General features: G+C 43.3%; 1 protein-coding gene across 5 annotated transcripts in view; it reads right to left on the reverse strand.

Annotated features, from left to right (window-relative positions):
* COL26A1 (collagen type XXVI alpha 1 chain) overlaps positions 1-25714 on the reverse strand; it is a 179666-nt gene that overhangs the window by 117678 nt on the left and 36274 nt on the right. The gene's annotated exons all lie outside the window — the stretch shown is intronic.

Here is a 25714-nt window from a genome sequence, read left to right on the forward strand (position 1 = left end):
TAGGCCCTCAACAGCAACTTCTGGCCTCAGGTACCAGCCAACAAGACAATTGCCAATAGGAAGTGCCAGGCAGAATGAGTTTTGGAAAAGGGCTGGGATCAGATGCTTCAAAAGGAAAGTGTAAACCTCCCTACATCAGACAGTTAACAAAAAAGCTTATTCTTAGATAAGGATCTCCTCAAGCACCACAACCTACCCCCTAGGCTGCACTCTGGTAGGTTTATCTGCTCTGATACAAGCAGAGCTGGTCTCAATAGTACTTAAAAGTTCTGAAGATCTTCTGAATAGAAAGAAGATATAGAAAGAAAGCCACATAGAAATTTTGGCTGTGTTCGTGTCCTGTGACACTGAGATCCTGAGACTGTTCATGTGCAAAAACAATCTCACAGCTGCCTTAATTTTGTGATCTTTTAATTAAAGCAGACAGTAAGGTTTTTGGGCTGGGGAGTCTGTTCTGTATTTATAACACAATACAGACCCAAGGCTGTTATTCACAATACAAGTAACTCTGCTTTCTCTCCTCCTTCCTATCCTCCAGTATTACTATGCCTTGACAAGAAAATTAATTGCTTGACTGGCGTCTGTGCCATTTGCCATTTCATATTCTGCCGTATCTGCTCTTACAGAAGAGCGGTGCTGAGCTGTTTGGAGAGGGATAAGAGCTTGCCATTTCGACAACAGTTTGCCTTTTTAAAAGTTTTAACATTCAGGTCTCTAGAGACCTGGAAACAAGAGATCCTGAGACAGGAGACTTGTGTGCTAATGGCATGACACTGTATTGGATTTAAACAAAACTGTGTCCCTATGAATGAAAGTGCCTGCAAGTGAGAGGCAGCTGATGTGGGGCAGAGAGGGAGTAAAGGAGAAAAACCATGATGTCAAGGCTAAGAACTCACCCGTCTGAGTTATCAGGCTGCTCCGAGTCAGCAATTTATTTTATTAACATTATTCCCTCTGGTCTTACGTCTTGGTTACTCCTAGCAACCTATTCACAAACTCCCTATACTATTCACGTGCTTAAAACCAGCACATACTAAAGAAAAAATTCTGATAAAGCAAGAACTCAGGGCTGCAGCTAATATTGTCGTTATTCCCCTACAGTTCTCAAGACTGATGCATCAGAAGCCAGACACGTACCGGACAGTATGGGGTACAAAGCAGGGAAGCTGTGACAGTGCAAGGTAAATTGTCTTTCATCACAGGATCTTGTGGGAGAAAGAACAGAACAACAGCAAAAGAGAAAAACATTTTATTTTGCCAAAATATTTTCTCTTCAAAAACCTTTCCGTGGGTTTAGAACGCAACTGTTAGTCTAACCTAAACCTCAAAGGTCCTGCTCATGGTGTTTCTTCCTCCCAGCAGAAGCTAATTTGAAATCCTGTGCTGTCCCCCTGGACCACTCTATTGCTCCAGTGTCCTACTGCACTGCACAGTGAGCTCCACTGGCACAGGCCAAAGCTGACATGTGGCTAATGGAGCGGTGAGCGTATGTAGGACTGGGCTTCCATTACTCTGGGTGGGATTTTAAGACATAGAAAAGCAAAAGGAATAGACTCCTGCGGAAGCTATCACGCAAATGGCCACTGCCAATTCCTCCCCACATGATTATACCACAAGCGAGTTACCGCCAACCTCCCCGACTTTCAGCATGCCTTGTGTCCCTGCTTCCCTCATTGCCTGTGAATGTCATCTGGTTCTCAAAAACCATTAACATCACTGAACAGAGAAAAAGCCAGTTAGGGGGGTTTCATTCTTTCACCTGGGGCTGGCATAGAGTTTTGATACAATCAGCAGCCCTCAATTTCCACAAAAAGAGGAGAGACATATCAATCACATCTGGTTCCTTTTCAAAGGGACTTCCTCTGAGATTATCAGGGTGTTCTTATACAAGCAGTCAAGGATAGGCTCTTAAGGTGGACTACCACTTCCCGGTCCATATTCCCTGTCCGACTTTCCAAACAAACCAAGGATGTCAGAGTTGCAGCCAGCCATACCAGCATCCGGAGTTGCTGATGATCCTTTAGCTCACCCTGGACTGAGAATAAATTGCTTTTCTTCCCTTGGACTAAGTTGCTTTTTTTCCTCCTAGTTTTCCTGCTCTTTCTACCCATCAATTCTGCGAAGACTAACCTGCGAGCAGAGCACAACTAACACTGAAGATTTTCAGAAAAGTTCAGGATACATTGTGTGGTGTCCAGTTCCAAAATGGCATAAATTACATCCTGGAACACATTATGTCCTGCTACGTTAGACAAGAGGAAATGTGGTATACAATGAAATAAAAGACATCCTGGAACCTATTACATACTCAAAAGACAAAAGAAAGGACATTATAGGATCGACATGGCTAATAAATGATGTGTTGGCATCTCTTTTCTACCAAGATGTGGATTAACAACAGATGTATTACACTAATGTCTATTTGTACACTAATCTAAAACAACTGCATTGCTGTTGCAGACAGGAATTTGATAAATGCAGCCCCCATTCCAGCTCCATGAGTGCTGCTGAGCCTTAGGAAAGGTGGGGAGGGCCGTGAGCCACTCCCAGAGTTTCCCTTTTCAGTGTTTGGGCCCTTGCTCTCACCTCCTTTTCTTGCCGATTTTTCATCGGCACAGCTTGGATCCAAAGGATCCAGGGAAGGAAAGGGTCTGCCTTGCACTAGCCCAGAAGCCCACAGCTCAGTTGCTGAACATTTGGGAAATACAGACTACTCAGCACGTTCAAGCAGTCAGTGCTTTTGAACTCCAGAAGATAAGGGGTTAAATCCTGAAGCCTAGCAGTTTCCAAAGTATCACTTTTCCTTCTCACAAGCCAACAGGCCTCCTGCATTTACATAAAGCCCTCCAGGGAAGGCAGCTGCAGAAAGCATGCACAGAAGATGCCTTCCTCAGGTGGTTGAGGGATAGGAGAGAAGATAACTGCTGGATTTACCCTCTAGTTCCTTTCCACAGGGAGCAGCTGGAGAATAGTTAGAGGCAGAGCCTCCAGACCACTGCACAGTCCCAGTTTGATGGCTACGACAGTTCACTTGCCTTCCCTCAAACTAAAGAGGCAAGCACAGGAGAACTGCAATTTGGGAAACCTGAAGGAAGGTGGCAGACAAGGTGGAGACAATCCTTTGCCAACCATCTTGGCAGCACAGGCGAAATTCAGTTTAGTACCAGCTGCAGGAGAGCCTTCTTCAGGTATCGCTGCTCACCTACAGCACGAACAGAAGAGTCTGTCTGCAACCTCTGAGGTTTGCGGTGTCACATGCCCAGGAGAGGAGAGGAAGCAATTACATCCCTTTCCTTCTCTCAGTTTGTAGAGAAGCCTAGGATGTGATGTGATTATTCCCTATTAACAGTGCAAAAGAAGGGGGCAAACAAATATAAAGTACAAGCAGAGGAGCTGGGAATACCTGGCCTTGGGGACAAGGACATCTTATTGACACCCAGCAGCAGTTGCGGATGATGGCACTGGTGGGAGCTGCTGTCAGACACCAAAGACTGGGCATAGAACAGCAGCAGAGGCTGGGAATCAGAAGTCCACATCAGCCCGCTGCCCCAAAACTGTATGCTTTGCCTGTTCCTGACCTGGGCTGAGCCTTAACCAGTGTAAAAAACAGGAACAATGAGTCTGGGGCAGGGGGGGAGAAGAAAAAGAAAAGAAACAGAAGCATAAGAGAGAAGGAGAGAAAGGAATGTGAAGCTGGCTAGATGAGAAAACCTAGGTGAATATATCTGATCCTTCCTTCCCAGCCTGCAGAGGCTTGCTCTGTGAAAAAGATTTTCTCTGAAATAATTTGCATTTGCTTCCAATCTTAGTGCAGATCTGTCACCAGTCACTCAAAGCTCCACTTCAGGAACTAGCAGAGATTATAAAAAAACGTGATATGGTCTGTCTTCACAATGTCCATAGCCTGACTTACTGGTATGGCTAAGAGCACTACTTGAAAACCAGTAGGAGAGCCCTGTAGAGTCATGCAATTACATGACACAAAATGGCAAAGTGGGTTGTCGGTCATCGCACAGACATGGAACATGAAAATCTGTGAGCAAAGATGAAATAAGAAGTGTATCCACAGATGCTGCATATGTTTTTCTATGTGGATTTACAACCTTATATCAAGAGAAATTGTTATTCTGTGTTAGGCAACAGAACCATCTATTCAAGATCAGCATCATGGCAGGTTTTACACTACACTCTGCCCACTGCTTTACTTCCCCATGCATGTTTAGTTCACAACCCAGCACTGGCCCACCGACAATGTATGAGTGAGAAGCAGCTACTCCCATAGCTACCCAGACGTTTTGTTTTTTTTTTTTTTTAATTTTATGGAGAGACTACTTCTACTAAAATTAAACCAAACCCTCACTGCAGAACTCCTAGTGATGATGCTTAAAGAGATGCAGCTAAGAACTTAACATGAAGCAAAACTTCTTATTTTAAGAGATTATCTACACACTCACACTTGGTAAAGGCCATCTCCAAGTAGAAAGCTGCAGAATAGGTGTGCGCTCCCCAGAGATCATATCCCTTCCCTTTCCCATAAAAATCCTATAAAACCTAAGAAAAAAGGGAATCTCATATCCAGGCCATGGTCTCTGCCTAAGCAGCTCTGGTTCACATTTTCATTTTTTGCATTTCTCCTACTTTCCCCTCCCTGGATGTATGTCAATGCCCTTAAGGTGCTGAAAAAGCTAAGTTACTCCACATGGAGTAGAAGGGGGAAAACTCTCCAACTTCCAGAGTTCAATATTCCAGAACAGCCTGAAGTTTTGCTTCCTGCATCACTTCAGGACTTCAGAACAAGCTCATTTTCCCTGGGACAATGGGATTTGCAAAATTCCACATGACATTTGTTTGAAGGAGGCTCTTGTTGACCCTGAAAAGTTACGTGATAATTCTACCTGATAAACACACACAGCGGTCTCAGTGGAGAATCCTCCTTGTCCCTGCATTGATAGGAGGAGGGCAAGCCTCTGCTGGCAGCCTTACTCCTGATGCAATAGATAGACCTGTGGGCTCAAAACCAGCCCCACTAGGCAGGATTGTCACTAATGGGCCATGTCCTGGGCTAATTAGGGCTCAAAAAGGTTTGCTTTTGTCTTGTGGACGTTTGAAGTAGAGACTCCAGGAACAACAGAAGACAGCTTTTACAACACACACTCAGCAGCAGGACCAGAATCCGTTATCCAAAGAAACTACTCCTCTACCGCAGAGCATTTCCTAAAAACCATAAAACAGAACAGGGTGCCAAGATTACTCTTGCCTAAAGCACCAACCATTTCTCCATAAATCTATTCCAGCTCCTGTGCCCCACCAGCCTCCACTCCCTGTCCCCATCAGGCCAGGAAGGGGACAAGTGCCAACTGAGTCTGTACCTTCCTGCCCTCGGACCAGCCCAGGAGAGGGACATCTCCATATTGCAGGAAGGGAAGCAAGCTTCACCTGGGCAAACAAGGACATGAAACCATGCTGCAGACTTGGAAAGATGGGACAAAAGGGAAGGTGGGGCGAGAAGAAAAGATGAAGGGATAGTGAGGGACAACACATGGAGCAATCTACAGCATCCTGCCCCAGGCTACACAATTCCTGGCTGTAGCCCCTGTCCCTGAGCACCAAACACTTCAGATGAGTTAAGACCCTGGCCAGGGTACTGCTGTGGAGCTGAATCTCTGCTGCTTTCCATCTGTTTGTACTTGAACTGGTCAAATCTCAGGAAAGAAAACGTACCTCTAAAGAATCGTGAACAGGGGAAAACTGGGACACTGCAAGTGGATATCCTAGAAGCAGGAGTGAGGACAAACTTTGGCTGACAGAGCATTTAGAGCTATAATAACACTCTCCTCCTATATTTAATAGCCATTAAAAAAAAAAGAAAAAAAGACAGACAACTATGTAGAAAAACAATCACTCAATCAAAATCTGAAAAAGGGCCCTAAGGCCACCGCAGCCTGTGCAATGGATTGGAAGGATGCAGTGGAAGCTTTAATTGCTCGAGTACTCTTAATACAACAAATACTCCCGTGGAAGCATCCACTTCATGGCCTTGCTGCACACAATCATTTTGTTTATCAATCTCTGAAGACGTTGTAACAATTTGTGGTGCAGTTCATTCGTAAGCATCACAAGGCTTGCCACCTAACCACAGTCTGCACAGTGCATTAACTGCTCTAGGGACCTTGGGCACCTTGCAAGTCGTACGCTATATTCACCTTCCATATAACCCTTTGCAACCAGCACAGCAGGATGCAAATGCAGAGAAACAATGCAGCAAAAAGGTCATTCCCTGCTGATAGGGATAAAGGGGCCAGGAGAAACAATTGATACAAATGCATCCAACTGAAAACAAGTCTTGCTATGACCCTGAGAAGTGGGACAGCAAAAAGGACCTGCGCAAATTGGGACTTTCTGGTCACAAACATCAGCTCAGGACAGGAAAGTCACAGTTCCAGAACAGATCTGACATCTATATGGCATACAGGAAAGTTGACTTGGTTGCTGTACTATCAAAAAGTCAGGTACATATGAGTAAGTCAAGGCTTAGGGCTTGTCCACACGAGTTTGTGGATACCAAAAAAAAAAAGCCTTCCCTTCCCAGAACATTAACTGCCATTGTGGACACTTCAAATTAATGAGACCACAGACACCTGTGCCCCTTTGGAAACAAGAGCATTTGCTGCATGCACTGAAAACAGAGTGAAATAGTTCTTCAGTGTATCTCAAAACTGTCTCTACAGCAACAGGAACAGAACAACTTCTATACCATCAATTGCCATCTCTGCTTGCCGAGCATTAAAAGTTGTCTGCAGTGACCTGCAGTGTAGACAGCTTCCAGAAAACAGGCTGATGTGATTATGAGTTAAAAAAAAAAGATCATGAGAGGCCCAGGTACGGTAAGAGTTAGAGCCAGACACAGTTATTGGCCTGAAGCAGAAGCCTTGCCCTCAAGAGGACACACAGATGGCAGAGCAGGTACCTGGGGAGAGCAAGGTGCTCCTCAGGTGAGAAGAGGCATCATATGTCAAGCTGGAACAAAAGCCTGCAATAGGCATCTACACAGACAGAGAAAAGAAAATTTTAGATTGCAGCATGCTATAATGGAGATGACTGAGAAAGCTAAGAGAACTTGAGACCAAATACCAGTTAAAATGGAAGATATTCTTGCCAAATTCCTTCATTTGAGGACTGTGCAATTAGGCCAGGAAAAGCACAACAGAATATGCTATAGAGAATAGTCCTGCACCGGCTTGTTAACTCAGCAGGCCTCTTCCATCTCCAAAGTCTGCATTTCATAGCAGGTACCTGAAGGGTATGGATTACACCAGGTAGTAAGCCAATAATTCCGGTCTCATAACGAAATTAAGCCCAGGCCAACTGTGGGGAACTATGTATTTTAATACAAGTCACTAGACTAGCTAGGACCTTGTTAGCAGGAAAACGCTTCCTAGGAAGCGGTAGAGTTACACCCAAATAACCCAGAGTGGACAGGACACAAGCAATGTCTGCATGACCTGTTCTCTGCAGCACCTGCAAGAACCATTCTCTGAGCTTGCAAAGTTTTAGTCCCCAGGTATGAGATTGCCCGTAACATCTTAGCTACACTCCACCATTCACATGCAGAGCAGCAGCAGAGGCTCTAGACAGAAATCCAACTCGCATAACCAAAGACAAACCTGCTGTAAATAGGGTCCAACTTACCCTTAAACGTAAGACCCATGCAACCCCACTAGGGGCTCCAGGGATGTTGCTGAGACTGTAAATAGTGAAATACTTCTGAAAGTCAAGCATCTGGGCACCACAGTGGAGTTCTCTTTCCCTTACTACCCCATAAAACAAAGTAACCAAAAATAGCAAGCCAGTTTTTGAAAAGGTTGCCGTATATCACCCCTTGTGTGACCTTGCCTGAGTCATGACTGGACCCAGGAGCCTTCCTCTCTAGTTCTGGGTTCTAAGTAGATGGCTACACTGCTTCCCTTGAGACCCAGCAAGGCAGAAATAGGAAATGAAATGGAGAACAGGGAGGAAATTCCATCTCCCAACACAAAAAAATTAAGAGGCAGTCACAGAATTCTCCTGGTAAGAGGTAAAGAAATACGTATGCAAGAGTGAAGGCTAGAGACACAGAAATATCTTGTTAAATTTTTACAGTTTAACCACTGAACAAGCTACTTTCTCTCCATAATTTATACCTGAATTGTGTGTCTAGACATGACATCATTTTAAGGTATGCCTTGTGTTCTGTGGTAAGTTTACAATAACCAGAACTTATAATTGCTGTGGTTCAGGTCAGCAAAAGCGGAAAAAATATCCATAGCCCCTTCTAAGCAGCTGTTCTTGGTAATCGTTTTAGTCTGTTGTTTTCTGTCAAGGAGACAAGGCCTAGCAAATGCTAAAAGCCAACATTAAACCAACTCCCCTTCCTAAAAGTGACGAATACCATAGATAATCTTCAGTTCTCAGGCAGCTTTAGTTGGTATGGTTCATATTAAAACAGTGAGGGACAGCCAGATAAGCAAGGGCAATAAAAACATCTACTGTGTGTCTACAGAGTTTGACAGCTACAGACACGCTAGGTCCTGCTGTATGCCCATACGATAAACCAGTTACCCAAATACAGCAAAATAAGCCTGTGGGTCTCAGGTGGGATAACAACAAATACCAGAGTATTCTTACTATTGAGAGCTAAATCCTGAGGCTACAAAAGCTGGAACCACAGTGTAGTTAACATGCACCAGCCCCTCTTACTGGAGGAATGTGGACCCTGTGGTGATGAGGGCTGCTGGCCAAGTGACTTTAATCACATGAGGAGTTGCAATCACTGCCCTGGGGAATGTGGCCTGAAGCATCCTATTGCATCAATGAAGTGGAATTTAGACATCAGAATGGGGGGGAACAACCTGCAACCTGAACACTAAATGATGTTTTGGTTTGGGGGTTGGTTATTTACTGGCATTGTAAGCACGGACATGCTGGATGCCAGTGCCAACCAAGTAGGAGCAGGAGCTAGGATCAGAGCACACAGTAGAATGCCTCTACGCGCATCAAAACTGTCTTTATGGCACTAAGCACAGAGAAACTCCTGTGCTGTCACATCCAAGGCAACCCAAAGATCCTAAAGAGAAACCTGGATCTACAGGTGCATTAGGTGGAACTTTTAGTCCATAACATGCATCTCAAAAGGCACAGTTATGTCACACACAGGGAAATTATTTATTTTTAGAATAGAATAGTCCCAATTGGAAGGGACCTACAGGAATCATCTAGTCCAACTGCCAACTGTTTTTTTGACAGAAACATTGACATTGGTAAGAATGAAATACACATGAAGGTTCTATCACACAGTACACACCATGCCTCTTCCTGTTATCTCAATGGGAAGACAAATTATAGTCCTGAAGATATCCAAAATAAGGTCAAAGACACTGGGCAGCAGTCCTGGATAAGAGTTATAGAGGATGAATTAAGCAAAATTCTAAGTCAAAAGAATACATTGTAACTATCGTTGACATCTAAAAGGCATAAAAGACTGTCCAAAATCCAGCTGTCATCACCAGCCAGGAAAGAGTTAAAAGACATAGGACTTGACAACACTGTCGCTTTTTCTCCATGTCACACAAGTGATCCAATCCAGACCACACAAGTGCTCATAGTTACAAGAATGTGAGCGGGTAGAATCAATGTATTTATGTGTTTTAAAATAAAGTCACCTTTCCCTTACATACAGGTCCCACAGAGTTTTGTTATACTACTTTTCCTACATATATAAACATAAGCGGTCCAACTCTCCCCTCTGTCATCTGTACTAGTCAGAAAAACACTTGACGATTACCTTGTTAGCTCTTCCAACACCCACTCAGAAACAGGGAACCCTTTCAGCTAATAGCAAACGGGAGACAGCCCATGCTACTGCATGAACAGGGCTAGATAAGAGGCTGATTATTGCACCCAAATTGAAGCTAGCTTCTACTTCACCGGGTTAATGCAGGTGCAGAGCTATTGCATCCATGCCTGGATCAATCCACATTGATGTAAGGTCAAGTCACACAGGCATCTGTGCCAGAACAAGGGATTTAACATACAACGTTTCAAATCACATGCACACCAGGGACTCAAAGCTGGACCAGCAAACCCAGCACACCATTGTAATGCAGGGTTTGTGCAGAACTACGCTGATTATTCATTCACAGGGAGCAGCCCACAGTGTCACATCATTCAGCGCCATGGTGAGGGCTGGAGAGCAAAGGAAAACCGTGACGGATGCTGGCAAAGACTGCCCTAACATAGCTGATGCTCACGAGCTGTGGTGAAAAGGAAGAGAAAGTGGCCACTGCTTTTCAGTGCCAGATAAGTAAAAAGCAACGGTGAGAATGCCATTGCTCACAGGATCCCAAGGGAGCAAGCACATTCCTGCCCAAATGGTGCAGCTGACCCATTATATCCTCTGTCCCAACCTGAATGTACATTAGGGCCTACAGCTGGCTTATAATGAAAATCTGAAGTCATCAGGGCTGTTCTGGCTTCAGTTCTTGTTAAAGATGTTGAACATAAGCCCAGGTTTGGTCAAAAGGTTACACAGGTTTTCAAATCATTCCAGCTTGCAGTGACCAAAGGTTGATTTAGGATTTGCTGTCAGAGCATACTCGCATTTACAGTTCTACAAGCTGCCATAAAAAGCCAGGCGAAGATCAGAATTTCTGCTGATTTGAGGTATAAATGAGGTACAAAACCATGTGGATCGGAAAAAGGATACTCACTCACTTTGGAATCATCACAACTCCAAGGACAAAGGACTGATAAATAATTAGCTTTTGATGTACTTCAGGAATACGGTCCTCTTCTCCTGCCAGTTTTTCAAGAGTTTGAAGAGCAAAACTTATTTTTACTCTGTCTTTCCTGCTTAAATCAACAAAGACTAAAGCTTTACAGCTGAATTTGTAGCAAATACAGGTTCGAGGGCAACGTTTTATATTCCAGAGTTTATAGTATTCAGAACTGTCCAGGTCTAGGAGACCAGTGCTGAGTGTCAAAGGACACTCAGTCTAGGAAAAAAAAAAAAAAAAAAGAAAAAAAGTCTCCACTAGACATTAATAGAGCCATCTAAATGCTCATTCATTTTCCCCATTAAGTGTATGAAGGATCTTGTTCCTAATACTGTTCTGTAAAGAGCTTACAGTTTTATGGTTAGCATCTTAACTACCACTGCTAGCAGCCATTCTGCTTCCTTAGGACAAGCGCAGGGCAAAAGTGATACCTTTGTGCAGACACATTATACTATAAATGAACTTGAAGTACTCACATAGCATGGAGAGTGGTTTATTTTCCTGTGTAGCCAATAAAAAGCTGTCTTGCTGTGAGTGCTATTATTAATACAAAAGCAAGCATCTTCAAGTTTTGTGTTATGTTAAACATAAACCAACACCCATCCTCTGCATCCCACCCGGACAGCCTAGATGCAATAGAAATAACTGCTTATTTATGTTTCCACAAGGACTAACAAGTACACAGCAGAAGGACAGTGTACAAGGCATCTTTGGCAGATTACAGAGATGTGTTTAGCAGATAATAGAACTGGAGAATGCTTGAAAAGCCACTGTTTGCTTAATCACTTGAGGGTAAGTTTGAAAAGATCAAATAAGACAAGTTTAGGAGTAGCTTGTTCCCCTCATTTAATGGGCTATAATGTTTTACAGTGCAGAGCCCTGCAGCAATACTACTAGCTGCAGCATTTGGAGCCATATGGGTTTAACAACTCTCACCACCAGTAAAGAGAAACCCAGAAACTTCGTTACTTAAGCACAGGCTTAACCGTTGAAGTTCAAAAAAGACTGGCTGACAACTGCAATCGTTTTGTATCTGCCGCCTAAACTGGCCACTGGAGAAGAACTAATTAACCAAGATACTTCACAATTTCTGTCAGTGTCTCAATGGTACCACAGCAGTTTCTACAGCTTGTGCTGTAGAAAACACTCTCTTTCCATGACAACAAGACCTGACACCTTCAACAGAAACCTCTGGCACTTGATCTGGGGACACACATTTGACAGCCACTGGCAGCAGGAAGTAATCTAACTAAAGTCTATCTGCCATGAAGGTTCCTTAAGGTTTTTAAAATGACGGACCACATAGCAATCAACATAGGCCCCTGCATTTTCCACAGTGGATCACACCAAAGACTTCTTTAGCATTACTTCTAAAGTCATAATTTACAAACAAATTAAACATCAAATTCTAAATCCTCACTGTGTCTGTTTTCTTCTCTTATTTTTTTGTAACAAGGAGTACATTTCATTTACAGCAAAAGAAAAAATGCAGGAATTTCTTCAACCATCTCTTAGCATCTCCATAACCAGGTAAGGACTAGAGCATCTTCTAGTCCCATATTTGTATAATCCTTCTGACTTGGTTAGAATTGCTGCCCAAATTAATTTAAGCCACGGTGCAATCCTGCACCCCACTCTGTTCATTACTGTAATGCTCTTCTATTGGATCTGCCTGCAGTAGAGGCACGTGCCATCTATGGCATTGCAAGGTTTAATGAACAGCAAATAAAAGTCACAAGCATTATTAGCTTTAGCATTATTCATTTGATGGTATTAGCAACCAGAAAACTGCAAGTGCTACAAGAATTTTCCTGTGAAGAAAGAACACATGTAAGATGTGGTTTCGTCTGTAGTATGACCCTGATGTTGCCTTTCTTATGTGCTGCACCCATTGCTACGCATCTTGAAACATCTGTGCCTTTTAGTGACTGATTATCCAGAGACACGCAACAGTGCTCAGTATCTATAAGAGGCCGGGGACTGAACCCTGAGTTTATTACAGAAAAGAGCTGGAGTAAGCTGCTTGCCAGAAATCCAAACTCTAGCCAACAAGTCCCTCCAGGCTCACTTGGAAAGGTCTTGTAACCTCATTGCCGTATGCCTGCTGGGCTCAAAATGAAATGCAAACTTGCATGTTACTTGTGGATTTGGATGCATTATCCAAGGAGGAGACAAATCAGGACCCTGAGCAAGAAGCATATGTTATGAGTCCAAAATAAAATCTATCAATCTTTAATGAACTTCATGATAGAGGATTTTCACAGAGCCATTCCTTAACATCTTTCTTGTTTTGGTGGTTGAGGGACCTAGTGCAACCTGTTTAAATGGTGATGTTTGACTCTCTCACATGTTTTGATGAGGTACGTTATTAAACGTTGTCTGAAATCTAGCTCATAGTACATAGAATCATACTTGATTTCTTCAGAAAGCTCACCAGCAAGTTTTTCACAGCCTTCATTTATTTAGGAACTATAAAGTTGCTAAAGACCCATCCAATAAGTGTTCTTTCCACTGCAGTGACAACCAGGGTATCTTGCAATGCTACACTTGTTTTAGGAACTGATTAAGTGTTTCCTACTCTTTGTAATCACATGCTGTAGTCATTAGAATGAGTCTATACCTACTTCTTGTCCAGTTTTGGAAAAACAAGAGTTAGCCCTTAATGACTACTAATTATGTTTTTTTTAGAAAAGCTTGTTTGTGTTAATACTATTTCCAGTTGCATATACATATATGTACCTACTAACTAGTCTAGCTGGTAATCAGATTTAACCAATCTAAATCATTTGACAGTATAACATATTCAAATCCCATTCCCTACAGAAGGCATATTCCTTTCCAGCCAAACACTTTCCTTCACAGATGCAACACACCCCTTACAGTATTTAAGATCTTGGGGCTCAGATGTGTAACCCCAATTAGGACTAGCTTTCACATGAATTAAGCAGTAACAAGGCTGAAGTTACAGTAAATGCTGAAACTCGACCTGAGAAACACTGACACACACACATACACAGGCACTGCTAGCCATAAACATACACAAAGTTTAAAATGTTGCGCATCAGGGACTCTCATGGATGCGTTAGTGGTAAACTTTGCATCTGGTTAGAGTATTTGTAGCACCAGACTCCAGGATGGCATTTCTTCTCTTGAGTTTAGAGTGGAGCTTCATTCTGCCGTCTTCCACAAACTCCATTCTGTCCCCTGGGATCCTGCTACATTCAGAGTCTCCTTCCATTCAAAATTTGTGCGTTTGATTATTCCAGCCTCTGTGACTGACCTTGACCAAGTCTCACTTTATGGATTTCTGCCCAACTTTACAATTTAATCAAGATTTCACTGCATTTTAATCCTAGTCTACCATGTATTCCCAGTACTGCTCAACCTCTAACATACACACACACCCCTGTTAGAGGGCTCGCGCCATTCCGTACACCAAACTTTAAAATGAACCACCAAGCCATACCGGACTGAGAACAGTCCCCAGTACAACTCCATCCGACACATCTGCCCAAACTGACACAGGGTGAACCTTACTAATTACAGCACAGGGTTTCTTTTGAGTGAACCATGTATTTCCAAGTTGCTCCATATGATGCACATTCCTGTAGCTTCCCAAATGGAGCTGTACTAACTTTGCTGCCTTTACCCTGTTAACTAGCTCACAGAGAGGAGACATGATACTGGAATGACATGCATTGAACATGCTTTTGTCTAGCACTTCTCCATGTTAAACTGAAATTCAACTCCACTAGAAACTATTATTTGGAGGAACACTTTTGGTTCACCTTTTAATAACAAAAGAATTGAGTAATAATAAGTCTAGGATTCAACAACATGCAAATTTGATGCCTACCTCTTGATTTTACCTTGAAGTCTTCTACAAAATGTGAAACTAGTCTCAAACATCTCCAGCAAATCCACCTCTGTTCCTACTCCTGGGTTTGCAATCCCAATTCCACCTGCATCCCAATCCCTTGCAATCTCATTTCCACATGGCAAAGCATCCCAGAATAACGTTGTAACAGTTGCACTAGGGATTTAGGTCCCCAGTCAGTCTCCTGAAGAAAACTTCTGTGGGGAGGAGGCTTCGCCTGCTTAGGTACTGCACTTGCATGAACTCTCCGTTATGTTGAAGGTTTTGAGCAGCCCACAACTAGAATTAGTTATCACAGAAAACACAAGTCTCATTGTACCAATTGCATTAACTCATTTAATGAGAAACCTACATTTTAAAAAATTTTAAATAGAAAAGGCAAGAGCCCCTAAGGTAGAAAGATCTCCATCTGCCTCACCCCAACGCTTGGCTCCAGTTCAGCTTGCTACCAACTGCACCACTCCCTGTATACTCTACGGCCTTCAGCCTTTCCCCCTTGTCTTGCAACACCTTATACCCTTCTTACCACTTACATGTGCAAACAGCTTGCACTGTCAACAACTTTGTTTAAAACTATTAGAAAACTCTTTGGAGGAAGAGTACATTGGCCTGTCCATCTGCCGTCTGTGGAAAGCTGGCAATGAAGTCTCCCATCATAAGGAATTTCCTTTTCTCATTTCTTTAAAGTCCAGCAGTATGAGATATTCCTCCATTGCTCATGCAAAGTCACAAATCGTTGTTAGAACAGCTCTGCACAGGAATCTTAGAACTCATGTGGTGCAAAGTATGTTCTCATCTCTCCTCCAGTATGTGACAAGACAGAAAGAAGAGATGGCAGCAGGACTCCAAACCCAGAGTCACACCTAGAGGTGAAGGTTTCATCTAGGGATGAAAACTAGGAACGTTCCCCTCCTCTCTCCCTTATCCTCACCAACGTTCATATCTGCACAAGTCTCCACTGCTGCTAGGGCCAAATATCCAGGGTGATTAAAAGTAAATAAATTACTGCAATCACATAAGAAAAGAGATGGCACTCCACATACCAGGCTTTACTTGGCCGCTCAAGTATTCTCCTGGAAGAAATTCAGCAAGTTCTTCCTCAAGGAATCATCCCATTCAACACTGTTTGACAGCAACATTAAGTCCAAACATTTCATAACTAAGCCCTTGAAAAGTGATGGGGAGGGAGCTGTAATTTCATAAGTGTTATGCTCAAAAATTAAACACAAAACACCTTGCTAAGTGTGCAATAGCCTTGCAAATTCAGTGAAGAAGATACTCCTCTTAATTGCCACCCAGCCCAACTGTAAGCATTTCATATTAAAGGCCCAGGCCTTGTTTCCTATTCCTGATTTAAAAAAACACCATAATAATCAAATAAATTATTGTGGCAGCAAGGAAGCTCAGATACAGCTTCAGCGGGTGGTTTTAATTCTTCTTCCATTGTTATCTATAATTCACTTGAAAAGCATCAAAATGAACAGTGGACACCAATCGGGAACTATTCCTCTCATTTAGCACTTCCATATGTGACTGGCAGTGTGGTGTGCGCTCCAAAATCTGCTGACTTTTGTTACAAACACAACCCCACCCTTCCCCTACCATCTCTGACAGGAATCTCTGTAGAAAAGAGAAACAGGGTGGAGTTTTTCAGGAGAATGTTTTTCATTGTTTTGGTACTAATTACATTTGCAGGACTGACGGCATAAGGTGTCTCATCCTCCCTTTAACAGGAGAGGACACAACACTGGCAGGAGCTGCATGAACTTTCCAGCATGCTCTGCATTCAGTCCAAAGCCCTTATCCTGGATGGAATTGATGGCTTAGTGAAGTCCTCCAACCTTCTGGCTATTTTCACATGGCTTTTAATAATTGCAACAATCTGGTCTGTTTACACAAAATTGCTTCCTCAAGGTCATCCCTCCTCTATCGTTAACGGACCAGCAACATCAACTCATCTCACAAAGGTTAGGAAGGCAGGTGGCAAAACCTCCCAGCCATCAGAAGATGTCTCCAGATTTGGATATTGGAAATCAAAGGATCCAGCCTTCTCACAGAGCCCAACCACCCGTGAGAGCAGTAGATACACCATGTGAGGTATCTCCCCAAGTCCTGAACTTGACTAAGGCCCACCTTAGCCATCTCATCATTACACACTTCTCAGGCTTGTCCAAAAGGGCAGGAGTATGTCTTGCACAGCTCATGTTAGGACAGCCTCTGTGCACAGATTTTCAGGGAGATCATCCTGCAATCTGTGTCTTACCAAAACAATTATTTTTAAGAAAAAAAGTATCAAGTCCATCTTGTTCATTCACTGCTCTCTGAGATGACAGTTGTCCACCTCAGGATTAGAGTTTAGTGTGGACTGATGGTAGTTTCTAACTCCCTGCAGTAAAAGCAGAATTGCTTTATGTCAGAAGCATTTCTAAACCTGATGAAAACAAGCTGATCTCAAGGTGATCTCTATATTTCTTAGGCAATCCTTCTGTTGCAAGATCTCTTCACAGTTTGTGAAGTTTGACAAGACCAAATATATTTAAAAAAATAAATCCAAAACACACACATACACACAACCCCCAAACAAACCTGAACTCCAAACCCATTGAAGGATATGGCCCTCAAGGATTTGGGGGGAGGGGGAAGACGGGGTAAGGAGGAAGACTACAGAAGTCAGCTGTCTTTTGAAATCCCCTCCGATTCCTAAGCAGATTTAGAAGTAGATTTTTATCCCGGGTGCTGTAATAATGGGAAAAACCAACTCCCTTTTAATGGCCTCAAGCAAATCAAGCGTTCATAATTGTGAGGATGAATGGGAAATAAGTGATAATTTTGGGGGGAGACAGGAGCTCCGAAGGGAACATCTACATGAGAAAGTAGTGAGTTAAAAACATAGGGTTGAAGGAGGCAGTAAGGATTGTGAAAGAAGACACTGTTGAGAGGTTGTATGGGCTCTTCAGAACCCACGCCTCTGAAGTTCTGTTCCCAAGTAATTCAAGAGCTCACCTGGGTGCAAAAGTTTCTATATCTAACTAATCAACCACCAGAGATGTGTCTAAGAGTGCTTATATAAATCTAATAGAAAATACTTAAAGGCTCTCAGGTGCACCATCACTGAATCTTTGTTTGGTCAAGAGAAAGACATACGCAGTGCCCAAGACTTCCTTGCTTCCGTTCTCCTGGCTGATCAAACTGATCCCACTGGAAAGTCCTAACATGCTAAAAACATGCTAGCACCGCAGATGAATAAGAATCGGTGGCATTTGCCATTCCATAACCAATTACTGAAGTCAAAGGTCTAGTTTTCCACACAACCGCCCCGCCCCCCCCCCCCCCCCCCCCAGCTCTCTTTACAGGCTCACGGCAGAGTTTGGAGAGAGCACTGTATCCCCTTGGCTGACCTCCTTACCAGCAGCATCCTCAAAATTTTGTTCATCTACTCCCGCAATCAACACAGAACGGTTCAGGTTGGAAAGGACCTTAAAGTTCACCTAGTTCCAACCCCCCTGCCCTGGGCAGGGACACCTCCCACTAGACCAGGTTGCTCAAAATCTCATCCAGCCTGGCCTTGAACACTTCCAGGGATGGGGCATTGACAACTTCCCTGGGCAACCTGTTCCAGGGCCTCACCACCTTTGCAGGAAAGAATTTCTTCCTGATATCCAATCTAAACCTACCCTCTTCCAGTTTGAGGCCGTTATCCCGTGTTCTATCATTACACTCCCTGATAAAGAGTCCCTCCCCATCCTTCCTGTAGCCCCTTCAGGTCCTGGAAGGCCGCTATAAGGTCTCCTCGGAGCCTTCTCTTCTCCAGGCTGAACAACCCCAACTCTCTCAGCCTGTCCTCATAGAAGAGGTGCTCCAGCCCTCTGCTGATCTTCATGGCCCTCTGCTGGACCCATTCCAACAGGTCCATGTCCTTCTTGTGTTGAGGACTCCAGAGCTGGATGCAGTACTCCAGGTGGGGTCTCACCAGAGCAGAGTAGAGGGGCAGAATCACCTCCCTCGCCCTGCTGGCCACACTTCTTTTGATATGGCCCAGGATGTGGGTGGCTTTCTGGGCTGCAAGTGTGCATTGCCTGCTCATGTTGAGCTTCTCGTCCACCAGCACCCCCAAGTCTTTCTCCTCAGGGCTGCTCTCAAGCCATTCTCTGCCCAACCTGTATTTGTGCCTGGGATTGCCATGACCCACATGCAGGACCTTGCACTTGGCCTGGTTGAACTTCATGAGGTTCGCACAGGCCCACCTCTCAAGCCTGTCAAGGTCCCTCTGGATGGCACGTTATAACTCCCAATGAAAGCAGTTTCTTTCTGTGGACCTTTTCCTAGTTGTTTATCTGCTTTGCTGAGTGCTTCAAGATTACTACCCTTTATGTTCTTTACAGGATCATAAGTACTCCAAGAAGGATTTGATGAAACCTGCATTGCCAATAGCAGTCCAGTCACCAATTGACAATATTTTTGACAACAGTTGCCTCTAATGTAGCCCAGCTCATCAGCACTTACCTGCTCTGTCACTGAAGCAGGCAGAAAGAATCTCAAGAGACTCCTATCTTCAAGGCAGAACCATCCCATGCCATCTCTAACAGGCAAAAATGAAGACACTGCCCAATTTCATAGACCACCTATTCTAGTAATTCACCATTTTTGGTCTTTCCAGCAGTTCCAGGATCGTGATTGCTACTCTACTTGTTTTCATACACTAAAGACAGTTGCATGGAAGATGAAAGCAAAGCTTCTTTAGGAAGCAGCAACACTGCCAGAGACACGGAAGAGCCATATCTTACTGCTGGCATCCATTCTGTGTAATGGCAGAACCTGCTTTACTACAGCAGTAGGAGCTCAGATGACTAAGTCGACTACCGAGGACTTCCTTCTCAACTCTAACCTTCTCCTGCTGCATCTCACCATTTCCCAGAAAATACGCCTATCAATTAGTAATACCAGCACCTATGGACAGGTAGAAGTTGTTAAAGAAGCCTCGCATGCTTTTGTCTCTTGACAGCAATCGGCAGAATCCTGCCAGCATGGTGAGAACGATCCAGGCAGGGCAGACACACACAGAGCCTTGCGGCCTGGTCCTGTGTTACCCCTACCCGAGGTAATGTTACATTCACCCCTAATTAGAAGTCAAGCAAATTAATAGGAAAGCCATTCACTATAAATAGGCGGCTCTGTCACTTGTGAATTAAGAAATACACAGCAGCAGAAACAGAAAGCATCCAACATATTTGGGAAAGGAAACAAATAGCTTATCAAAATAAAAAAGAATCTCTGTGCACCACAGTAATTTGATGGGAGCTAAAAAAATTGGGACAGTGTAACAGTACGGCATACAGCTTTTTTAATTATGTTAAGATAACATCTGCAGATATTTAGCAGTCCAAATATTTTGACATTAGGTGCTGAATAAAATTCACCCTGTTCAGATTAAAAACGTCCAAAAAAAGTGAAACTACTCAGATGCTGGAATGCTGTGTCAAAGCCTTTGGAAATCTGACAGGGATTTTATTTTTTTTTTGACTGCGTATCGAAAGAGAAGATGAACATTTAGAAATTGTTCGAGTAGTCACACAGCACTGATGCCAGAAAGTGCTCTCAGCAGGCTGCGTATTCTTCCAACAGTGACCACACACTCCAGGAACTCCTCAGAAAATTTGATCAAGGGTGACACACGTTATGCCTGAAGCCAGAGGTTGCTGAATGGTCAGCATGGTGATGGGAGCAGAAAGGAATTGGGTGACACATCATAGAGTTGTTTGGGAAACTTCTGGTGGACGTTCTGCCTCATATTGAAGAGGCCACCATAAACACAAATAGGAGGTACGGAGGAGCAGGAGGCATATGCTATGGAAGAAAATATCAGGGTAGATACTATCCAACACCTGTGCGCTATAGATACACAAACATCATTACTCAGAAAGCCACTTCCGTGCATCAGCAACTCCATCAAGGGTGATCAACATGTTTTGATGTTTTCTCATGATAACTTTTTGAAGGTCAGTACCACATTTTACTTCCTACTTACTAACTAGATAATTATTAGGAAATTCAGGTTAGACTATTAAGTGTATAACATGTATTCACATAATTCACTTCTATCTAATAAACATTAAACTTTGTAATGTGAACATATTTTTAGAAGCAAGTTTGCTATGTGGAACCAAGTGTTAGACTTTGTTCCAAAGGTCTCAAAATGAGAGCAAAGACACATTTCACTAAAGGAATTACTGAGCCAGTCTCTAGAAGAGAACTACACACATGCAAGGATCTGTGCTAGATCCAAACTTGAAAGGAAGGTACCTCAGTCTGCAACACATTTGCAGCATAAAACTGCCCTGCTAACCAGAGAGCACCGAGATATAGCCACCTCTGGGAGAGTTTCACTGTTCAAACACAAGCTTTCGCTTTGATTATGGTAGGAGTTGGACTCTGCTGAAGTGGGAAAACATCACTGTACTAGGGTTTAGCAGCAACATGAACAGATAGTGCAATGCCTCTCTTAACCCCTGCGGCCTTCTCTTACATTTTCTCGGTTTTTAAGGGCAAGATGAAAAATGCTCAGTAGCAGGAAAGAGGTCTGCTACTTGCTATATGTGAGACACAGCCTTAACTCCCTTGCTTCCAAACAGTGGCTACGAGGAAGAGCAAAAAACAAGAAGGAACTGAAGTACTTGACAAAAGGAAAAAACACACAAGCTTTAGTCCTGAAAAGAACTACTGTGATATTATGGAAAACGTTACTCCGTAACCTTCACAGTGTATTTTCCCACAGATTGACAGTTCTATGTTTTACGGTTCACAGGGGAGCAAACCAAGACCTGGAGAAGTGAGGTCCCATCAACACCACTTTGAATACCCTTCCTTCTAGAGCACTTCAATGGACTTTCAAACTTTCAGGTCTCTAGTTTTCATGTTCATTCTCATGGCCTCATCAGATATCGTATCATAATTGTATTTGCTAGTTTAAGACTTTCCTGGTGGTATTATTCTGTATCTCCTCCTGAGACGAAGAAACTTTGTGAACCACCAGTAGAAAAGGAAAGGGCTTTTGCACTCTGTCATACCAAGGAAAGCCCTTATTTTCTTATGCTGCTTTGAAATCTGTAAACACATGGAAATCTAAGAGGTTTGAAAAATATCAGGATGACAAGATGCAAGCAATAGTTATTAGAAGTAGATAAAAATATTCTGAGAACTGAAATAAGAAGAGGGGCGGGGGAGGGAACAACAGGGAAGAAAGGAAGTTCTCAGATTAAGCCATTACTTGAACAAGGCCGCTCAAGTTTCCTATCCTACTTGTATTCTTATGGAAAGAAAAAAGCAAGCTTGGAATCACAGTGGTATCACTTTAGAGGTGCCGAGGTTACTCTTGGAGCTGCTTCTTGCCCAAACAGCTAAGCTGTCTAGCATCAATCTGCTTCTGGGGTAAATATGATACTGGCTACTGTCCCAAATCCAAGCAATACAAACAAACAAGAAAGAAATCTATGTTAGATTTGTAAAGTGAAATAAAACCTTGCCTAGCTGGAGAGCTCTAGGGCAGTGCTGAGCCCCTGAACTTGCTGGGGACACTTTTCCTCTCCCAAGAGATTGCACTTGGATTTGAACTTTCAGCCATATAGAAAAAAGGCTGAGTTGAAGTGTCAGCATCATCTTGGATTCAAATCAATCAGCTTGATGCATGATTGCAATAGCTAAACCACTTCACCTCTGCACTGCCCTCGTCCATATGTTCTTTATATCAGCAGTCAGCAGACTGGGTGGCTCAGTGGATTCATTTCCTGTCCTAGGCTTGGGCTCCAGTTTAAACAAAACAAAAAAATCCTGAACCTGAAAAATAAAAATTAGCATGTACTGACAGTTAAATTTGCCAGACTTGTTTGCATCAAGCCTCTTCCTCCATCCAAGAAAGCTGGAAAAAACCCTTCAGGAAGCCCTGGTACAACTGGTGATTTTTAACTGTCTAGTCAGCTAGCTGGTCACAGTTCTACACAAAAGCAAAAGAAAAAAAGAAGTAGAGACCTTTCAAACATTGACATACCTTTGGGTGAGGGGAAAGCCACAAAGCCCCAAGCAGTGTCAGCTTAGAAAAAGGAAACAGATTGGATGCAGCCATCCCCAGCTCAGTAAATTAATAGCCCACTGAGTAGCAAAATCTCCACCCGCTCTTAGAGCTGGGCTTCCTCCAGATGATGCTGCTCTTTATCAACTACAACACAAGAGTTAAATTCCCCAAGATAATTTAAATCTAAACAATGTGCAGCATTCAGCATTGATGTAGGTGCCTGCCAGCTGGTGACAGTTAAGTGGTTACTTTCTCAAGCTAAACTTATTAGCTAAGGGTCAAGACATTTTGTAATACTCAAATTGCATTTAACAGCTTGCTCTATCAGTGCACAGCACGTTAACTGTGAAAGGGGAGCTTTCTCATTGGAGGTGTGTTACAGCAAACCACCAGGAGTTTACCATATTTTGGGGCTAGAGATCCATGCTGGACTGTTTTCTTTACAAAAGAAAAGTTGGCCTGCCATTTGGGAGATAACGTAGAAGTATGTATGTCGGAAATAGATGCACTGCAGCCTTTGAATGATTGCAAGTTCTTTAACTTGGTTTCCCTGGTTCACCCTCCCGCCATCTTTCCTTCCCCCATAAAATCCTAGAAGAAATAAAACAAGTTTTAAAAGGGCAAGGAAGGCCTTATAAAAGGACAGCTAGTAAAAATAATCCATCCTCCAGATAGGCTACAATGGCTCCCCTAAAGACACTGTTCCAGAACAGCACAAAATAGGAACAAGAATTAGCCCTGCTCTCTCGGGATTAAAGCAGCAATCAATAGATAGGATCTCTCAAGCCTGAACACATAAAAAACGCTATCAGTCTGAAGAAGGGACCCTGCTGCTGTGCCCATGCACACACAACTCTCAGAAGTGCTCTATGTGCTTGATCAAACCATTATCTCCTGGCTTAGCCTGTCCTACTCATGGAAATGCAACCTTTACTATCCAGGGCCTGTTGGGAAAAAAAACTTTTTCCTTCAGTCTCTGGAAACGGGAGACATCTTGAAGCAGAAGTTCAGAGCCACTGTAGTTGCCATTCTGCTGACAGTGGAGAACAATAGTGACTGTCAGAGAATCAGAGCATTTGCAACACAGCAAGGAGGCAAGTTAAAAATAGTGCGGATCCAATCTGCCTTCAATCATACCTACCTCACATCAACTTCAAAAGCACCAGCTGCACATACAAGTGAAATGAAATATTGAGGTGAAATATAACTAATACCAAAAATAGATGAAAGCATTTTGAAGTTCTACCCTGCTAATTTGCTGTGGCTTCATAATTGCACTCTTTTTGTTTTGTTTGAGTTTAGTTTTCTGTTTTCTTTTGTCTGCTGTTTCCAGAAAGGACCCACACAGATGTAAGCATCCTACCCTCTCAGAGGAGCTGTGTTTGTAGTAGGAGGGAGTGCAGAAAGGAAAGAGTACAAAAGGCTGTATATCAGGTTGCCAAAAAGCCCTAAAGAACTCCTTACAGCCTCTTTTACTTAGAATTCCGAGTGACACTAACATTACGGATTAACATAAGGAGCAAGTAAATACTTCAATTTCAATATTGAGGCCTTCAGACAGCTTGAGCTGCTGCGCACACACTAGTTTCAGTGCTGCTGCTAGAAATTCAGTGGCACAACCCTGCTCTACTAGAGAGAGGTGTCTTTTTTTTTTTTCCCCTCTTTCTTTCAAGAATATGGGACTATCAGTAGTGCCAGATGTTTTAGGGAGGGGAAAAAAAAAAAAAGGTAAAAAGAATCTCACACATGAAAGTGAGGGCTTGCTACTGGCTTTCTGCTCACACTCCACAGACCATATCCAAGCCCAAAAGAACAGTTCCACCTTGAAAACTGGCTGCATAAAATTGTCACCTCGTTCCACAGACCTGTTCCTGTGAGATCGCTGCTGACTTTCCCTACAAGCTTATGTTGGCTTTTTATTTCCACTGAACTCTGGTGAGACAGATCTGGCACTGCAGGAGGGAGCTGGATTCTCTCCTTTACACCAGCAGCACCACTAAGCTGTAATTATTCACACCTGTCCAAACCTACAGGCACAAACGGGCTCCACACCCAGGCTTCTTGGGTCCCTGGTCAGATCCTTGGCCAGCCTGAGCTACAGCTACTTTAGAAATAACAGTTTCTGCCACAGTCCTTAGCATCCCTCTCCCCTGCAGTGACAGGTAAGAATCCAAGCTGCACTCAGCAGCTTTTCTTTCCCAGGCTCACTTCTTTTAGCAGCATGCTAAAATGCAAAGTTCTGTCCTGCAGACTGCAATTTACGGTAACTTTGCCACTTTTTAAGACTTTTCTTGAGCTTCTGGGAAACTATTGTTTCCTTAGCAGCCTGAAGGGAGCTGCTGTCTGCAACCATCATTCTTTGTGACTGTAACGAGACAACTTCCTAGTTAGAGATTTTCATTAATTGTGTGATTAGCACCAAGAGATCACAGCACAAAGAAAACAAGGTGCGGCTAGAAAACAGCAGAGTCTTAGAGATGTTGGACACCCCAAACACCCCCAATGACCCTTCACCAGCCAGCAGAGGCAGGCTGTGTGACCTGATGCAAATGAACAGAAAACTCAAGGCTTAGTTTCTCTCCCGTTCATAAGCCATGAACACTCATGACACAGATTCAGCAGATGCCTTAGTGCCTAAACCTGAAACTCGATGGAGAAGCACTAACTTCAACGCCCCAGAAGCAACAGTTGAAGCAGAAAACATCAGGAAGGAAAATGCAAAACGTGTCCTTTTTGTTCATCATGATAAGAAAAGGAAAAGAAAGACTTCCCTTTCTTCCAGCTCTGCAAAGAGCTCTGTGTTTTCCTCCATGAAAGATCAGATGCCAAACCCAGAACTGTTTTCACATGCACTGTGCAACCTGAATGTTGCACCAGTAAGTCAGGGGTGGGTGGGAAGGGAAACCAAAAGGTGCCTAATTTAATTCAAAGCCCTCTGGGAACACAGCTATTATTTGTATC

The sequence above is a fragment of the Chroicocephalus ridibundus genome, chromosome 7 (assembly GCF_963924245.1).
Source record: "Chroicocephalus ridibundus chromosome 7, bChrRid1.1, whole genome shotgun sequence".
Lineage (NCBI taxonomy): Eukaryota > Metazoa > Chordata > Aves > Charadriiformes > Laridae > Chroicocephalus > Chroicocephalus ridibundus.